This window comes from Oryzias latipes, chromosome 20 (assembly GCF_053564925.1).
Source record: "Oryzias latipes strain Hd-rR chromosome 20, Olatipes_Hd-rR_3.1".
In the NCBI taxonomy this organism is placed as follows: Eukaryota; Metazoa; Chordata; class Actinopteri; order Beloniformes; family Adrianichthyidae; genus Oryzias; species Oryzias latipes.
This window is the reverse complement of record NC_136256.1, coordinates 23,735,572-23,755,200: the sequence shown is the minus strand read 5'-3', so window position 1 is coordinate 23,755,200 and position 19,629 is coordinate 23,735,572. Positions and strand designations below refer to the sequence as shown.

Here is a 19,629-nt window from a genome sequence, read left to right as displayed (position 1 = left end):
GCATCTATTCTCATACATTTCCTGTTTCTAATGCAAAATAACCACATCTTAAAAATGTATATTCCCAATCTAAATAAATCAACGTGAGAATATTGTACTAGAGAACTGGACTGAGCAATCCCTCCCCCCTCGCATTCCAAAACAGGAAGTACCTGGTGGTTCTAAGAAGCCAAAATACCATAAACTTCTAAATAAACAGTTATGACTCAGTCATTCTACTTGTTAGAATGACCATTCTAATTTTTTTCATTATGTTTTTTTTTCTTTATCACAAACTATTCAAGCTATAAACTCACCAATTAGATGCCTCAGTAAAAACATGTGGTGCCTACTGGTCCCCACCTCACACTGTTTGATTGATAGATTCTCCTGAGCCAGCTTTTGGTGGAAGCGGTGTGGACTTCAGACAAGCTTACTCCAGATGGGGACAATAGTTTCTTCATAAATGTTGACTCATACCAACTCGGACCCATCCCTGTCGTCTGGCTCCAACATGTCCATATCATGGAAAAATAGCGACTGAATGGGGGGTACGTCACACTCACTCAGTCCAGTTCTCTTATACAGTCAATGGTTTTTACTACTGATCTAACAAACCATCTATTTTAATGGCCACGAATGAAATAATTAACTTTCAAACAGGAAAAAAAAGACAAGAAAGCAGGAAAACAATTACGTGATTTTAATTTAATCAATTCATTAAAATGTGTCTAAACAGCACTGAAGATGAGCCTGAGCTCACCTGAGAGGTTATCAGGCAAAAACAAAACAGTGAAATTATATGTGAGAAACAGGCAATGCCAACAATTTGTCTTAAGTACGACGAGCACTATGATTTTTTTTTAATTTGCTTTCAAGCTGAATGAAAATGCTTCACATTCATTTTTACATTTTATTTTGGTTTTTCTAATGTTGGCCCACAGCATCACATTTCAGAATATATGTCTACCTCCTCCAAAACGTAATAAATGGGTAATAACCTCAGTCAGTATTTACACTCAGGGCTGAGCTCCACCATTACCCCTCCATCGATATCAGCACTTTACGTTCAGAAGACTCAGAGCCGGTCCTCCGGCCTGTAATTTTCATAGTCCCTAATTCACGGTGAGAAGGAATAATATTACAGGGTGTTGAGATAAATAGTGATGACACTCATGTGTAATTGTGAGAGGAATCCACAACTCTCACTGCTTACAAAAGCTGCTATACCTTACCACCTACTGTATGTTATATGAGAGGGCCTGCGTCACAACAGAGCAGGTATGAAATGTGCTCTGTGGGAAAACAATCCATGACGTATGGATGATGAGGAAACTTCAAGAGGAACATCTTCTGCAGACAGGGACTTTGCATTTGGCTTCACTTCTGCTGTCCGCTACAATAATCATTTATATTTTCTTTTCTTTAGGTAAAAGGTCATTTTTAATTCTGTAAGCATGCTATTAGAGGCTATGTTTTGGCTTAATCTTGTTAAAGATAATCAAAGTTAAAAATTAATGTGTTGATAGCAGTGTAATAATGGACTTTAGGCACGACGCCTCGAGTTGGTTATTCCTTTTGGGGCAAAAACAATCCGTTTTATTTGCATAGAAGTACCCATTTCATTTCGAACTTTATTTTATAAAGCAATGTTATAATTTGTATCTAGTTTTAAACAAATAGGCATTTAACCACAATAATTACTGCACTAAACGGGTCGGTTGAAGCTATAAACCTTATTTAAGCCTTTGCTCATCTCAACTTCAAGTGACGGTTCAGTGCTTAGAGTTTAAGAATTTTTTTGACTTGTAATACAACCAAATGCTAATTTCCCGTAACATGCTTGCTGTCTTTATTGACCATACTTTTTATTTGTCGTCATCTTTGTGCGCAGAAAAGCAAAAAAGAGAAACTTTGTGAAAGGTTATTGGCTCACTGTGCAGCCTAAAGTGAAATTGTTTCCTTGTTACTCACATTAAACATTGAAAAGATGCTACTTTTACTTATCATAGGTCTAAAGAAAATATGGAACAGCATTAAAACAATCCACACAGTTTGCCACCAGAGTGTAACTATTGTTACATGGCAGACTCAATTTTTAGGTAGACTCCTGGCTTGCAAAAACCTGGTTTAAGAAGCATCTTTGTGCCAAATTAGGTTAGTTTTACTATGCAAAGCGACATCTTCATTGTCAGGTTTCCCTCAGGGATGCATAAATTGCATCCACTGCTGTCTGTCTATATAACTTTACTGAAAGCACTTTACTAATGTAAAGTGGTGCATAATGGCATAAGCCGCTTTTCTCTGTGACAGAATCAGCTGATGATTGCGTGAGAACTTCATTACTATAAAGTGTTGGATATCAACACACAGCTGTTTCTCTCCATTTCAGAATCAGCTGATTCCCGTTGATTGCGCAAACAGACGAAGTGCTATGGTGGTCTAAGGAATGTCAACACTGGAGCTTAAGCTCTGGTGAGAAAGGGTCAATATCCTTTGAAATCGAATAACTCCTGTCCTTTACAGCCAAATGCATTATAAATCTAGGAATTAATATTTTTCTGTCCAAGCAGCCGGCAGATATACTTACAAATATCCCAGGGTGCAAGGTATGACTGTCATGACCTGACTGGTATGACCTGACTGTTTCAAAGTCCTGTCCAAAAACACAGGGAATATTTAGGACTTTTGTTTTAATCCAAAATGCACAACACTCACCATTTCTGTCTCTTGTTCTTATTTTGTTCTTATATGGTTCCATTTGGAAAATATTCACATCATTGAGATCTCAAAAAATATATTTCAAACATATATACAAACAATGTTTTTCAGCAGAAATGGCAGAATTTAGGCGGTTTGGGAGAAGAAGCTTTCTAGGATCCATAGGAGTGGAATAAAATGTCATTTTACTGTTTATATAAATGTAGATGCAAGTTTGGGTCCAAACTTTATCCCATTTCATCATCGCGCTAATCATTTTTACTATCGTGTTTTTAGTTTTTAATTGCACTAAGTCACAGGATACAGTGGGATAAGAGAGATCAAACCTGGAAAGCTGCTGAGTGCAGGTTTCTGTTAACAGAGGAATTAAATCGGAGCAGTAGGTATGATTGTGTTTAAGCTGGGCTTTTTTCTATATTTGACTTGTGATAGAGAAGCAAATAAAATGTGGCAGCTGGAAGTAAAGTCAGTGGCATAGATGTGGGCTCATATGTCCAGGGTTTTATAGAAACATATATTTCTGGCTATTTCTATCTCCTACAAAGATCTAGATTAACATTCAAATTGATATTTTTGTAACCATCAATCAGAGCAATCGCAAGGCTGCAAGAGAGTCATTCCAGAGCAGTTGATTAGTGAAAACCTTGATACTTTTATTCTGAAAAGTTAAACAAGACAGGCTTTTGGTGATAAATTAGATTTAAAATATTGCAGATCATAAATATAGAAACTTTTTAAAACACACTAGAAACTGTTTTATAGTTTACTTTACAATGCAGGCTTAAACAAATCACACAGGAATGTCCCAGTTGATGTGCTACCAAACGACTGCTCTCCTTATGCTTGCATGTATTGGGATTTATGGAGGGCCAAGTAAAAACTGAAAGAGGAGACTGCTTGAGAGCGTGACCTGAGGCATTTTAGAAAAGGAAATGTCAAATTGTTGAGACAGATAATATTTACAGGCGTTGTTGAAATCCTGATCCTAATCCTCTTTTTTTTAATGCTTTCCTTTAATTCTTGATATTAACTTCTTTGAGCTTACAAAGATATTAATGCAAGAACTGAAACCAAGCTGCAAGCTCTCTTCCGCAGTTATCATCTACGTATTATTACAAGCGATTTCTCAGAAGTCTTCCAGAGTGAGTGTACTTTGGTAAGCACTTCAGAGCAGAGAGGTAAATATTTGCTGTCTTGGACACCACTATCTTCAGATCCACTCTTGTCACTTGTTCAACTAAACTACTTATGGCTATACGGCAGTAGATTACTTTCTTCTTTTGCCTGTGAGCCTGCAAAGATAAGAACAAAATTCCAGCCATGCAAAAAATGAAAAAAACATTTGAGAGCATTTTTTTATCAATCAGCAATCTAGGAAATTTTATTTTGTATTTGCATATTCGATAAAAAGATGAAGTAGAAAAGCAGCACTAGACTAAAGTCCAAACATCTCTGTCCATCAGTAATCCCAAAAACGCAACAAAGACAAACATTAGGCACTTCCCCAGACCGATGTTATACTATAAACTGTCAACCAACACTTTAGTGGAGCCATTGCTTCCTCCTGCATGCTGGCCTCGTCACTGAAAGCTTCCCTATTTGCTCTCCCCAGAAAAAGAAAAATCCCACCAACATATAAAAACTCCTCTAGACTATCCTGAGATACTCAATTTCCACCCACAGCCTTACACACGATTGAAAAACATCTGCTGAATGATAAAAAGAATCGTCTTCTCCAAATTAGCACCGCATTCAAAAGTTCTGAAAGGCTGCTGAATGTCAACAATGGAGGCTGAGCAGCAAAAAGCTTAATTATCCGTGATGTGTGCGGCTCGTTTGGTTGTGCAGATCATGTCTCTACCCAGGCTCAGTCCAGATGATGTAATATCATATTTGTCTGGAGCATTACATCATCGATACTGCTGGTGAGACGGAGATGCTCAGGCTGCACAGCATCAGAAGCACCGGGAAGCTAAAACTGGCAACATTGCAACATTCGGGGGCCAGGATTTCTGACAGATAAAATTAGGACTAAATACATTTTTATGCTTACATACAGGTTTCCTCATTAACATCCCTGCATTAAAATGCATGCTGATTCTAAAAACCGATGCAATTTATTAAGTAAATGACAAGCTTCCTTCGATTTTTCTAAACATTCCCAGCAGCTGTCTCAGCCCTTTGAAGTTAATTCTATTTAACAGATATATCTTAGGTTCTCCCAGACTCATTTTATGGCTAATGGTTGTCTGTGTTTCAATTACAGCCATACATTGAAAACAAATAATGTGTGTAGCCCCAAATGTTTTAATAATGGAAATTTAACAACTCAGAAATTCTTGTTTTTTTAGAAGACAAAGTCATCGCTTGTGTATGCATTCCATTTTTATACAAACAGCAGAACTATTTATGTATTAAAGACCCCATCCAATGAAAAATGTGTTTTTGGTATTATTAACATGTTCATTTTTCTGATGAAGGGGAACACATATGAAGTCAATTAAGCTTGAAATTGATTCACACTGATTATTTCTTGATCAAATCATTGTGAATCAATTTCTTTTTTAAATTTAATTTGTGACACTGGCTCAGCTACAAACTCAATGCTCCATTCCAGAAATGTTAGATTGGGGGAGTGAGAGGCTGTAAGTTAGCAGGACAGCACATAAATAGATCGCTCAATTATGTGTGATAGTAAGGGAGACATCCACTCCGACACTTGACGCTCTGCAGAAACTATGTCCCAGAAAACAGAAGGTTTTTTTTTTTTTTTATAAATTTTGACTAAAAACGGCATAATCATAATATAATCAAGGACTTATTGAGCCTGGTGGATTGCAGCCATAACAGTGCAAATTCAGATGTCAGTGGGGTTTGCACAAAATTATTTAAACAAAATTTGTTTGGACAAATATTATTTAACATCATTCATGAGACTCCAAGCAGTGAAAAAGACGTACATGGATCTAGTCGTCTACAAGTGAATGCATCAGAATGGAGCGGAGCTGGGCATAGTTTCTGCAGAGCTGCAGTAGTTCATCACAAATTCGCTTTGAAGTTGGTGTGGAGCAACCCCAACCCTACTCCTCGTCACCTATCTGTTTATACGCTAGCTTACAGCCCCAATCTAATGTTGCTGGTGTAACAAAAATGGCAATATTGGAGCTATGTAGTCATACAGTTTTGATCCAGATGTCTGTTCAGATGAGGAAAACAAAGACGAACATGGATCTAGTCGTCTACAAGTGGATGCATCAGAATGGAGCTTCATTTATTTTCTATGTCACAACTACAAGCTTTTTCAAATACCATGTTTTCATCTGCTAATTCAAGTCTATTTAAATAAAGAAAATGAAATTTCAAGCTTAATTAAAAAAGATAAAATAAAATAAAAAATACCAAAAATCACCATTTCTATCAGAGGCAGGAAAACTCCTCACTAAGCACTTTATGCACTTTTCTCAGACAGACATGAACATTTTCATACTTTTCTCTCCTGTTTAAACTTTCAAAGTTCAAACCTTAATAGAAAGACATTTCCATTATTATAGAATGAAAGTAAAGATCTGTAAGTGATCGAAGATTTATGTAGATTTGACAAGCTGAATGCATTCTGTTCTGCAGACACAGCATAGAGGAGCTTAATTTACAACGGCTACAGCCAATCATGATGCAGAGCATAATGCGCTTTGCGCTACAAAGTTGCACTGAAAAATATCCACAAAACAACACAACTGCAAAAGGTTAACCGTGAGGGATCACTGTATCCCAATATATTCCATAACTGTAACAGAGAAAATCACTTTTTGTAAGACTTTAACAAACTTTGTTTGCATACTAACACACCTTTTACATAAAAAAACAGATGTTTTGATGGAGCTGTGAACTTTTAATTAACTTTCAATTTTGCTGCCATCACAAACAAGCCAATTATTTGTATAAATGTTTTTTAAGTCACTCTGTCTTTGTTCAAACCGGGATCATAATGCTCAGTGTTAGCTTGGTTTATAACCACCTGTCTTAAAATTGAAAGATTTCTGTTAGCTGTGGCCTTTCTGTTTTTTTTTTTCCCCAATGTTTACAATGAAGTTTAAGGCTAGTTGAGTGTGCATAAAACGCCTGTAGAAGTGCTTATGGCTGTGTGTTGACCAACACAGCCATAAACGGAGCACTGAGAATTTGTTGCAGCCGACAGTTTCCAGCCGTGGCTCAAGTCAACATCTATTGGATTAATGGCTCGGTGTGTAACGCTTGATTTATCTGACTGTTTGAAGCTTGCTGGGAGCTTTAATACACAAATGCTTCATCCAATCAGGCATTTCTTTTTAGTAAATAAGCAAATGAAGTTTTTTATGTAGTAGCAAAACCTCAACCGACAAATTGGCTTAGGTTAAAAAAATAAATAAATCATAAACTGTTATTTGATTTTTTTTCTTACTCAGTGAGGATTATGGATTTCTTTCTTTTAACTCAAGATACACATTTCCTACAAAATCTATACAGATTTATCAAAACACACATAAAGATGTGATTGATTGCATTTCTTCCTATTAACAATTATTTGTTAATTATCTTATGACCATGGGTTATTCCCACATTCTAGCACTTTATCATAGAATTAGTCTATAAAAAGAAGCTTCTCTACCCTCTTTGTCCAATCTTTGCTCTCTATTTTATTATTATTATTATGATTATTGTTATCATTATTGTTATGTTCCAATGTATTTGCAGATGTTACAGTTTTGTTTTTGGTCTCTCCCTGTTTAAAGTTAGTCATTTCTATCCACTGTCACCCTGTGCAATGAAAGAGTAAGAGGTTGAATGGAAATTGTTTATTCATGCATTCGTTTTCCAAACCCTTTCAATAGCTTTTGGGGTCATGGGAATGCTGGAGCCTATCCCAGCCACAGTTGAATGAAGGTAAGGTACAACCTCAGTGGTTCACCTGTCCCTCGCAGGGAAGAAAGTAAATAAATTGAACATCATTTTGTTGGTTGGCTCTATTTTTAAACCAAAAACACAAAACAGTTTGATTTTGAACTGGAATGGAGTGTAACAGTTTAAAGGTCATAGTAATATTACCAACACAACTCTTTTGCATGACCAGGCCATCAAAATCTGCAAAATACATACATATTTATGTGTGTATTATAGTTGACTAAGGTGTTTCCACTCCAGCAATTGTCACCGTCTTCAGATGGTTCCACCTTCTGACTCCAGCTTTGCTGAGGGTCCCTTAACCCTTTAACACCTGAGTATTGGTCCCGCTGTTGCCTGCGACATCTTCGGTATTGGTGGTGGTGGTGGTGGTGGTGGGGGGGGGGGGGGGCACTATTGGTGTGGGACCTTGGAGGTTTAGCAGGTTGGGGTCTCCACTGAGGCAACACTCCTTGGGGATCCCCACTTCTCCTGGGCGTCTTCCTCCTGGGCAGGTGTGGGCGGCCTTGCTCTCTCCTGGATCTCCCGTGTGGGCTGGGTGGGTCCTTTACAGCTTTCGCAGATTTTTTTTTTTATTGTTTTGATCAACACACTTTATTGGAATTTTCAAGACCAAAAAACAAATTTTGAATGATTCAGACAGCTCTAATATTAAGATTATCCGTATTGTCATTTCTGCATTAGTTAGATCCTGTTCTTATAATGTTCTTTGTATAGCGATTTGAGAAAATTCTAAAGGCTCTTTTTTTTATGTACCTTTTTTCATAGCTTAATGCCATTAAGAATTCCTTTTTTTAAGTTTAAAAACATTAAAGTCCCGTAGCACCATCAGGACAACATACATGGAAGAGATCTTTGTTCGTTCCAGGGTCTTTTGCTTTTGTTTTGTTATAATAGCCCAACTCATGATCTTTCTATACCTCTATCTACACCAATCACATGTCATAGACGTAAAGAAGTATTGTTTTGTTGGGAACATGCCTTTGTCATTTGGTTGGTTTTGCCAAAAAGTAGTTGTCTTAATGGAATGTTTTGTTCTTTTAACTTGTACATTTAAAGTTGTTTCGAATCTGGAGAGTTTGCAATAAAAAACTTATTTGAACTTCCAGTAGGAAAAATGAATATACTTTATTTCCGGTGTGAGATTTCACAAAAGCTGCTATAAAAACTCTCTATTTTGTTGTTTTCAGCTATTCTTTGAAAAAAAAAATGTTCTGATTACTTAAGTAAGAAAAAAATACCAGATTAAAAGTAGGGAAGCCATCCCTTTGTGTAAAAAGAAACAATCTTTGGTTTTTCTTCGCTTCATCTTTCATCCAATTGCCTTTTTTGCTTCACACAAGATAATATAAATGGCACAAAATTACTTTCATAGCATAAAACAAGCAGAAGGTCAGCAGAATCTACAGCACAAAAATGCTTTTTAATTCATTATGTCTTTGGTTAATGATGGAAAATATGCTGCCCTCCCTGAAAAATGCGGAGAGCTGATGGTTCCGGAAGGTTTTTCAGAAGTGTAAATGGTCAGAGAGTCTTAGAACTTGGCTTGAATCAGGTTTGTTCGATTACCTGATTATGCCATTTAAATAATAACTGCTCCTCACTCCCTTAGAATAATTCAATTGGGAGTATAATGTTGCAAACCATTGATTTTTAATTTGCAGGGTTTGGTAACGTCCATAAAAGCACTGACAGGCTGTGGATGAAAATCTCCATGCCCTGAGTTAATTACTCGCATTGGAAACACATCCTGTGTTCAAAGGTTGGAGCAGAGAACATAAAAAAAGATCATCCATGATCATTTATGTAAAACTTCATGGTTGCCCTTCATCTTCGACAACAGTCAGCTCTACTTAGTCAGCCACAAGAAAGTGTGGCTGACAGTTTGCAGGAACCCGCCTGTAATTCTTACTGATACCTGTGTGTTCAACTTCCTCTTCCTTGTGGCAAAACGCATCAAAAGCAGTTTAAAGTGAAAGCTAAAATCAGCAAATGTCAAAAAACTTTCCTGGAAATCAATAAAAATATGTGTATTTTTGATAGAAAAATGGTAGTTTCTCCCTGAATTGACCCCATCATATGATAATAGGCCAAACAAAATCATCCAACTGTTGTTTAAGAATTGCAAAGCACAAACAAAAAATGTATTTGCGGCTTGGTGAACTGATCACTGTGTGGATGTTAGGCCACAGGGAGGGCTATTCTTGCATTGTGAATACATTAAAAGCAAAAGAATGGATTTGTTTAGAGTTAAAACCCTGAAAGCATCACTTCAGACCAAAAAACATGCCCGGTCCTGCGCCTGAACTCGAAGAATCACAAAGGGGGCAAAACTCAAAATGTGATGCCACGTTGATACCCCTTCAACCACACAACCTTAATTAATACTTCTCTCCCCCTGCAGTTACCTTCATAAGGAACACATGCGAGGAAGATGACCTGATATTGAGAAACCACATGTAAGGAAGGCATCATGGAAGCAACAGATCATGTTTACTTTCATAAAATGGCAATCCCCCTCAATCACTCCCCATCCTCCTTATAGCCGCTCTCTACCCAGCAATTAAATCCAGTTAGAGATTACTCTCTGCAGCATCCCTGTCTTCACAGGAGTCTCAGCCTGCAGCCTGGACTGATAATAACTATGGTCGGCGTTGTTTCAGTCATTCATTTGATAAAGTGCTTTTTCACCTTGCAGCTTTCATTATCCACACACCAGACAGAGCGAGCATGTGTGCGTTTATTCGCCCGGCTCAGAGCAAGCTGATTAAATAAGTGTCATGTCTTTATTGTCCAATCAATTTTTTTCCAATTTTGATTAAGGTGGCATAGCATAAAGGAAGGTGAACTTAGATCTATATTAAAAGAGAGGAGGTGGATTGACACCTCTGGAAACAATGCATGGAGGAAACAGAAAAAAAAAAAACAGAAGAGAGACTTTTATTTTGTCAACTAAGATCGATCCTGTTGACTGAAATGGCCTTGGTTCATGGCAGACCGTGTCTACCAGCAACAGCTTAGCCAGCCCACTAAGGCGTCTGTCGGCACGTCTTCTGGGAGTTCCTTTAGGGAGTGAACATAAAGAAGGCTTTCGGAGAAAAAGATGTTTATTGTGGTGACCCGCCTTGACATGGTAACGCTGCTTCCAGGCCACAAAGACACGTTACTCCAAGGCTTGACTTTCAGAAAACTTGAATCCTTTACAAACAAAAAGTATGTCAACAATTTTCCCATTAAGCAACCATAAATATCCAAGAAATTTGTCCTTTTGGATTTTAAACTTTTCCACATTCTGTAAATAATTGCATTTTTAGTACTTGTTCTTTTTTAATTATGGCCGGCAGCAGTCCTGGACTGCAAGGACTAGATTGTTTTCGCAGTTCTTCTTAAAAATGTCGCCATCGCCACATGCTCAATCAATAACTCACCAAAATCTGCACGGAACTTGTACCCAGTGAAAGCAAATTTAGGGTCTAGGGAACCACAGCCCCCCTCTCTCAAGAAATTATGACATTACAGCATGCTTAACAGTCAAAAAAAAAAACGAATGGGGCAAAAATCTCTTATGGGGCTTATAAAAGATATCAAAATCCATTTACAAAACCAAAACACACGTGTCAGGGACATCTAAAGAACATTTTGAAATTATTATGGGATGACCACAGGACCTAAGGCGTGTGAAATTTGGTGATTTTGGCATTTTCTCACAACATGGGAAAATATGTTTGTTAGAGCGACCTTCACAAAATTTCACATCCACATGCCACTGTAGGTTAATTCTACAACTCCAACCAAAGTTTTGTTCACCTTTGACCTCTGGAAGAGGCCACCACCTTGAATTTTAGCACCAGCTACAAATTTAAATTCCTCCTGGGGATTTTAATCGAACGCCTCCTAACTCCTCAAACATCATTGGGAAGCCACTTGGGGAAAAATGTTGGAATCAGAAGTTGGTGAATTTGAACGGCTTTAATGTGGCATGCTTGGAAAAGTAATAACCTTAATCACAACCGTAATATTGTGAAAATGTAAGACATGAATCCTTGGCTTGGGCTCAATGAAACAACATGACATACAACATGAACATATTAGGAATTTGGGCGGGATTAAGAAAAACTTCCATTGCCAAGAAAATCCAAAAGTTTCCTTTTGGCAATTCTTCTAAAAAATTATATAGACCTGTTCTTCACCCACAGGCAACCAAAACATGAAGTAGTTGCTATGGAGATAAATCCATCAGAAAAGCCACCATTTTGGGGAAAAAACATGTTTTTTGTCATGAATGTGTCACATGCTGCTCTGACCAGGATGGCAATGGAGAGGGAGAGAGTGAGGACAGGTAAAAAGGGAGTGGAAGAGGCACAACACTGCTGGCAACTTTAAGTTAAATTGCAATCACAAAGTCTAAAACTCTGACCTAAATTGACAACGTGAGTCCAAAATCCTGTTTGATCTCTTTTAATTCCAACTACATCACAAAGCATTAATATTTATTAGAAGGCCACACACATTTGTCTTCAGCATAGCAGGCAGATGTCAGCTCAGATAAATGCCCACAGCACATCATTTATTAACTCTGTTATCTCCCACAGACACTTATTCAGCTCCTTTCTACTGTAACTCACTCCTCTTGAGAAAATGCTGCTCACTTTTCTGGCGTGAATTGGCAAATAATTGTTAGTCATGGGAGGAGTCATCCTATAATATGCGCTGGGAATTTTAATCTTGACTTTTAATAAGCCTTTGACCTTCCTGCGTCTGCAGCCTATAATTAGAAATTCTGCCTGGGCCAGATTGACAGAATGCTGTGTCTTAAGGGAGGTAAAACCTTGTGTGACTGCGGTCAGCAGACCTTCTAAATCATGCGGCGGCATGAGAAATGTTTAATCTAACAAATTGGTTTCTGTTTCCTGCAATGGTCTTGTCCTTTTTTTTCCTTTCTTTATGCTTTTGGTCTTCTAAACGTGGACATGATGTCATTGTCTCATCTTTTTAAAAGTCACCGTGGAGCAAATACTGTAAGGGAGAGGCAGAGAATCGTGAGCTAATGGTCTCTCCTCCTTCAGCCAAATCTAATTTGGCCCTTATCTTCTCCGTGTTACACTGCTCCGTTGAGCAGTGGGGACTTTAACCACAGTTTGTTTGTTTGTTTGTTTGTTTGTTTTTATTTGCATATAATAATTAAATCTTATTTCTGTCATTAACACTGCGTGCTTGCAGAATTCGAGTTAATAAAGTTCCTCCTTCTTTGCCGCTTTGCATCAGACAGGCTGCACTATATTTAGCAACTAGCGTTTATTTACCTCGTGTCCTTGCTGGTATGTCCTTGTTAAATGAAGGCGAACAGGACTGTCACCATCCAGAGGACGGTGCTGCCCAGCCCCTCAGGAATTGATGGATAATGTGGGGATGTGTGGACCTCTGTGCCGGAGCAGAAAGAAGAATACGAGCACTTGAAAAGCCTTCTGCACTGCAGACACAAAGATCTTACAGTTACAGGAAATCTGTGTGTACAGGCAGCCACCACAACAGGCCTGTGTGCCTCCAGTCATACAGGTATTTGAGTTTTTGCAGCCTGTGAAGGTATTTAGACTTCATGGCATAGTGGTATTTGCACCTTTGCTGTTTCAGTGTGTCAATGCCGAGCGCTACACAGAGCCTCATGGATCAGTGCTTCTGTATGGATTCCCTGGAGCAGCCTCTTGTTCCTTTAACATTCCAGGTACATCCACACCAGCTCCTTCCTGTCGCTGCCCTTGTGTGCCGCTGATTGACAAGCGTCCGCTTCTCTCAGGCGCATAATCAATCTACTAATTGGTGTCGGAGGGTCGGTTGCTGTTGAAGTGTCCCCTGCTCTTTCTTTGCCTAATTTATCTTTGTCACTGCCAGACTCACAAGGTACATTAGCTGGGAAAGTTCAGCCTCTGCAGAGCCTTGTCTCACTCTCTGTATGCTTCGGGGCTTTGTTCATTTTTTTTCCTGCAATACATCACACAAAGGAGTAAATGTTAGCCTTGCACTGTTTCCATTGGTAACCATGGCTCAATAGGTAGAAAGAAGGAGCGGGGTCAGTCTTTCTGCGCTGCATAATTTGTGGAAACAATGCGCTTTATCATAACTCGGAACAGCAAACACAGCAAAGAGGCAAAAGAACTCGCAATTAGAGAAAAGCCTCTTAAAGTAGTTGATTGGGACAAATGCAATCCGTTCAGAAATTCAAGGAAAAGCCTGTATGTGGCCGCACAAATAGTATCAAACACATGTGATCACCCAAAGAGGCACAACTGCCTGGGCTCTTGAAGGAGCACTTCACTTCTGATTGATTTGCAGGTAGTTTCTGCCCAGGGCGCTAATCAAATCCTGATCTTTCTGATTTGCGGATGTTCAGGCAGCAGCAGACGGGTTCTGCTGCCTCACCAGCAACAGATTGATTACAGCTTTAACTCAGATTTATCCACAAATGAGATAGGGGTCGTAAATATTTTATCTGCCTTTGTTTACAGGTTTGAACAAAGCATCGGGCCAGAGCGGTACAGTGGAAGAAAATCCATTTGCTTGATCCCTGTCTTGTGGATTAGGCCCCCAGTGCCCCCTGTTGGCCCCCAAATCATCTGTTGATCCTCTCACACGCTGATCTGCCACATTTTCAGGGAGAAACAAAACTCAGGAAAACTGGATTAGATGTGAGAAATTATTGTTTTAGGTCAAACGAAGTGTTTCACATTCATTGTGTCTCTTCTTTCATCATACAAGGACATTTGTGAGCAGAAATAAAGTTGAGAATATGAACAAGTAAACCTGCTGAAAAGGTTTTTCATGTTTTCTTTTATTTTCTTCTATTTTTCTTGAGGTATTTTAATGTAATTTATAAAAACTTTAAGATCAGAGGTCGTCAGATTATAAAAGTTTCCTTTTCAATGAAGATAAATCTACTTTATTCCTACTTTTCCTAATCACTTTTTCAGTGAATAATAAAAACAAACAAAAATAGCAAAGTTGCTATTTAATAATCTTCAAGGCTGCTTTTATTATTTATATTTAAATCAAGAGTTTGTCAATTTGAATTAAATGGTTTTAAGCATCCAAAAGTTTATCTTTAGACTCTAAAAATGCAACAATATTTCTTAGCAACAGCTTTGTTGGCATGAAGGATGACCTGATAAATGCTGATTTTTATGGCCAATGGTTTGAACAGGCAGAGCTAAAGGTTCACAGTTCATGTTGATAAGTGCGAAAACTGCTGCGTTAAGATTAGAGTCTCACACAGAGGTTTCTGCACTTCTATTTCAGCAGAGGAAGACTGCAAACTGCCTCCACATCTGCAGAGCTGCCTCCCATGTTGGTCTGTTGTGTGTCACGTCGCTGAAGCTCCGACCCAGACACACAATCAGACAAACACACTGATGGAGACACTAGCAGCCGTGTACACGAATGTGCAAAGCCAGCAAAGACAATACGATTTTTTTAACCTCTCACTCTGTCTAGACCACTTTTGTTACAAATGCTTCTCCCCGACTTTCTGTATTTTACAGAAAATGCATCCTTGGTAGTAAATTCAACACATTTTTGGGTGCTGAGCTGCAGTCTAGAGGGCAGTCTTCTCGACAATATAGCAAGAAGGTGAGCTTTTGCACACCTTGCTGTCAGTTTTTAGGGAGCAATGAATGTGGAAGATGTGGCAAAATCTCATAGCTGCTTGGAGCGTTTTAAAAAGGTCAGGCGGTGGGAGTCAACCTCCAACGGTATGAAGAAATCAAAACGGGACACAAGAGCGTCTGTGGAAGAAATGAAATCACCAGGAAAGATGAAAAGTAGAAGGTATAAATCATAATGCGAGGTTTTCCTTTGCCAATCGCAGAGAGGTGTGGTTCTTTGGGAGGAAAAAAAAGCATCATCTAAGGTGGGAAAGGTGTTTTCCCACCAGAATAAAGCATAAACAACAATTTTAGGGTGCTCCAAACAGTAATCAATTTGTGCTACTATTAAAAAAATAAAAGCCCTGAGCAAGCTAATCTCTGTAAGGTCGGCCTCAATGCAAAATCCATCCATTGACTGGAGTGCGAGCAGACCTGTTTCCTGTGCGTTTGATCTGCAACATCTCCACAAAGCTGAAAGATAATGTACAATTTGAGAGTATGTTCAAATATACAAGGCACTAAAACTGCCTTCAGTTCACTCCTCAAACACCTGCGCTGTCTGCTCTGTGATCCCCTCACCTGTGATCTAAGCCTTTTATAAACCTCCCCAACCTGCAGCAGCACAGTGGAAAAAACATTCATGGCGCAGACTCCTCCCCCTGCGCCTGACGGGGCAGCCATTCTCCCAGGCAGTAAAGATAAAGGAAGAGGAGTTTCCCACCTGTCGGCAGGAAGTGACTTTAAGTTCACTTAACTCTTGAGCAGCTATATACTTCTAAGATCTCATCAGTTTAAAGTCGAAATCCAGAATTTCACTTAAGCTGCGATAACGTTGGACCTTCTGCAACGACAAAGAAATATGTTGATTGGGACTTGTTCAGACCTGCCCCAGCAACCTCTTTGCCTCTGTACATCTCACTTAAAGCAATGCTTGTTTGTACTTTTGAAATGTATGTAGTTCTTGGTGGTTTTATTTGCGGTGGCAGGACAGGATTAGCCTCGGCTTACTGAGCTGTGCTCAGACGCAACAAGAAGGAGACAGCCTCTAGACTGTATGAACTTAGTGGAGTGTAAAAGACCAAGTCTGGCTTTAGCTTCTGAATCAACAAATGCCCTGAAAAAAAAGGCACAACATTACTATAATCAATTGTTTATGTTGCCTTGAATTCAGTTTTTTTCTTCGCTCTGTGCTTGCTTTTATGACATGGTCTTTCTGCTTTCATTTTGCAGCAAAAAAAAAAAAAAAAACTTTCAAAACCACCACCTGCAGAGATGGAGAGTGGAACGAAAGGAAAATCTACCCGTTTTCCCTGAAACGTCCAAAAAAGCCCTAATCACATCATCATCTGATGCATCAATCCATTTTCTGAACCCACTGAATCCCTTTTAGGGGTGATAGGGTTGCTGGAGCCTATCCCAACTACTGCTGGGGAAAGGCAGAGTGCAGGACAGGTCTGGTGCAGAGTCACACACACCCTACTAGGGAGAATTTGGAATCAACTATAACCTACGAAGCATGTTTGTATCCCGTGAGAGAAAACCCGCACATGCAGGGAACTAACAAACTCCCAGCCGGAATTTGGAACAGGGCATTCTTGCAGTGAGGCAGGAGTGGTAACCACCGCACCACCCTTCATCCTCCTCTTTAGTAGTTCTATGATAATGCACATCATATTTTTATTCAACACTATTTTGAGACCGGCTGGGACCTTTTTATGTGGAGTTTGCGTGTTCTCCCTGTGCATGTGAGGGCTTCTTCCCACAGTCTAAAAACATGCTTCATGGCTAACAGGTGTTCATAAATTGCCCTTAAATGTGCTTGTTTGAGTGTGTGGCCCTCCAGGTGACTGGTGACCTGTTCAGGGTGTACCCTGCCTTCACCCTACAATAGCTGGGTTGGCTCCAGCAACCCCATGAAGCCAAAAAGGGATTCATCTGGTTCAGACAATGCATGGACTGATGGATGGATGGATGGTAGTGATAGTGATGCAATAGGAAAAGAAAATTAGTGATGGTCCCAATTTTCTCTAGTGAATTAAGAGCAAACATACACGGGTGACCTGAAAATATCAGACAAATGTTACCAAAAACCTCACAGTCAGATGGGCGCTTTTTCTATAATGCCTTGTGATTATTGTAATTATTGCAGAACGAAAACCCTATTGAAGGGTAAAAGCTTTCATTGTGGCGATACTTTTCCAAGAAAATAGACGTGCAGAGCATTTGTGACGCGAACAGACAAATGGAACTGAACTCAGTGTAAAGTGCGGAAGCGCAATAGAGGCTTCTTCTCTGACTTTGTTCAGCTCTCCGTTGGAACAGTTGTCCCACCAAACTATATGTGAAAAAGAAAATCCAAAGGATGACGTAAAGGCTATGTAAAAATGTTGCATTTTAAATACTTCTAATCATGTAAAAAAAAAAAAAAATACTTTTAGCCCAGAATTCCAGTTCACTCATTTAATCAAAGATTCATTCATCTGTTTCCCAGACAAATATTTGACCAAAATACAGGGATTCTGAAATAAATATTACATTCTCTATTTCATAGAGAATGCTGCTGGGAAATGCAATCTGCAACTCCATCCAGATCCTGAGCAAAATGAATCACGTTGGATCGAAGAAAGCAGAGTTTACCAACACCGGCGCTGGACATTGCAGCCCAAATCATGACTGACTGTGGAGATCTCACAGCTTTGGTTCGGCTACTCACCAGTCTTCCTCCAAACCCTTGCACTTTGACTTCCAGATGACAGGCACAGAAAAAAAGACCTTGGACCACTGGCCAACAGTCCAGTCCTTCTTTTCCTTGGCCCACTTGAGATGTTTCCTCCGTTGGTCCAGGTTCAGAAGTGGTTTGACCCAAGAAAACCAACAGTTGTGGCCCATTTTTGGGCCCTGTTTTTGAAGATGTTACTCCAACTCATTCCACTCTTTCTGGATGTCTGCAGGTTCTTGAACGTTGTCTTTTGATGATCCACTGAAGCCCATGGTCATCCCTTTTGCTGCTGCATCTTCTCCTGACACATTTTGTTCATCCATTAGACTCTCCGGGGTTCTGCTTGGACACAGCGCTCTGTGAACAGCCAGCCTCCTCAGATATAGAACCTTTTGTGGCTTACTATAAAAAGGATCCATGATGGTCTTCTGGCTAGTTGTCAAGTCCAAAGTCTTCTCCATATTGAACCATACTGAACCCATTCAATGACATCTGGGGAACCTGTGCAGGTGCTTTGAGTTTAGTAGATGATTAGTTGGTGAAACAACTAATTGAAACAACCCCAATTTATGTCAAAAGAAACAAATAAATACTTGGGATCAATTAAGCAGTGGACCCTGAATCTATATTCTATAAAAGTTAATTTTTTTTAAAGGAATGATGGAAATGAATACACTTTTCCATAATATTCAATTTGTTTTGGAAATAATCTCTCTGTAGGTACAAATATTTTCACAACAATCCTGATAAAAATATCAAAAGCACCACTGACCATTTTAAAATAATGTTGTTGTGTATCTATTTTTATTAGTTTAGAAAATCAGAAATACCTTTCAAGTTAGAGAAATAATCACAACTCTGGGAATCATTGTTAGTTTTAAAAATACTTACATTAGATGTGGGGATCCTCAGAGATCAAGTTTAGGTCCAGGCTTCTTTTACATGTTCTCCTTTTGATGTTATGCTGATGATGAGACTTAAGAAGACTTGGTGGGCCAAGAGCTCTAGCTGCATCTACCATCTTTCTAAAGGTTTTCTTTAGTTTTATGTGACTCAGTTTCTCTGTGCATTTATTCTTTTGAGCTTTTAATTTAATTTCATTAATTCTTCCTAAGACTTTTTTTGCTTTGAAATTGATTTAAAAAATACCCATTTTGGGTGAATCAAGATTGAAAATTCGTCTCTCAAGTGGTTTATTTGCCCCATTTGCTGTTCCAAAGTCAAGGCTGAAAACGTTGAATGAGCTTAAAAGTTCTGGGCCTTGTGGCCTTCAAGTGACCTGCTTGAGGAGATAAGATGGACAGAATCAGTGTCTTATGCTCTTTCTTTAACAACTTCTATGAAATGATCTCTGCTAGACACTTCATCTTAAATGGGATTCTTCTTTAAATGTCACATTTTGAAATCTTATTTCTAGTTTTTATGAAAGCTTATTCAACATTTCTTCTTCTTTTTTTTTCAAAAGTTAGGGCATTAAACACATATTTAACCTTTTTTTGGAGCCATTAAAAAAAAATTCTGAGCTCAGTCACACAGGTTGTCTTTGTTTTTATTGTCTGTCTTGATTTTGTTCATCACTCGTCATAAATCAAAGCAGTTCAGTGAAGTCTCTCATCATTAGGCATCCTGTTTCTT

At 38.8% G+C, this 19,629-nt stretch overlaps 1 long non-coding RNA gene across 1 annotated transcript; it reads right to left on the bottom strand.

Annotated features, from left to right (window-relative positions):
- Positions 1–12,080: 12,080 nt before the first annotated feature.
- Positions 12,081–18,513, bottom strand: LOC144988307 (uncharacterized). The gene is made up of 2 exons (XR_013652167.1): positions 17,989–18,513; positions 12,081–13,617 (listed from the first exon to the last, which is right to left on the bottom strand). It is a non-coding gene; the product is annotated as an uncharacterized LOC144988307 (long non-coding RNA).
- Between the last annotated feature and the right edge of the window lie 1,116 nt (positions 18,514–19,629).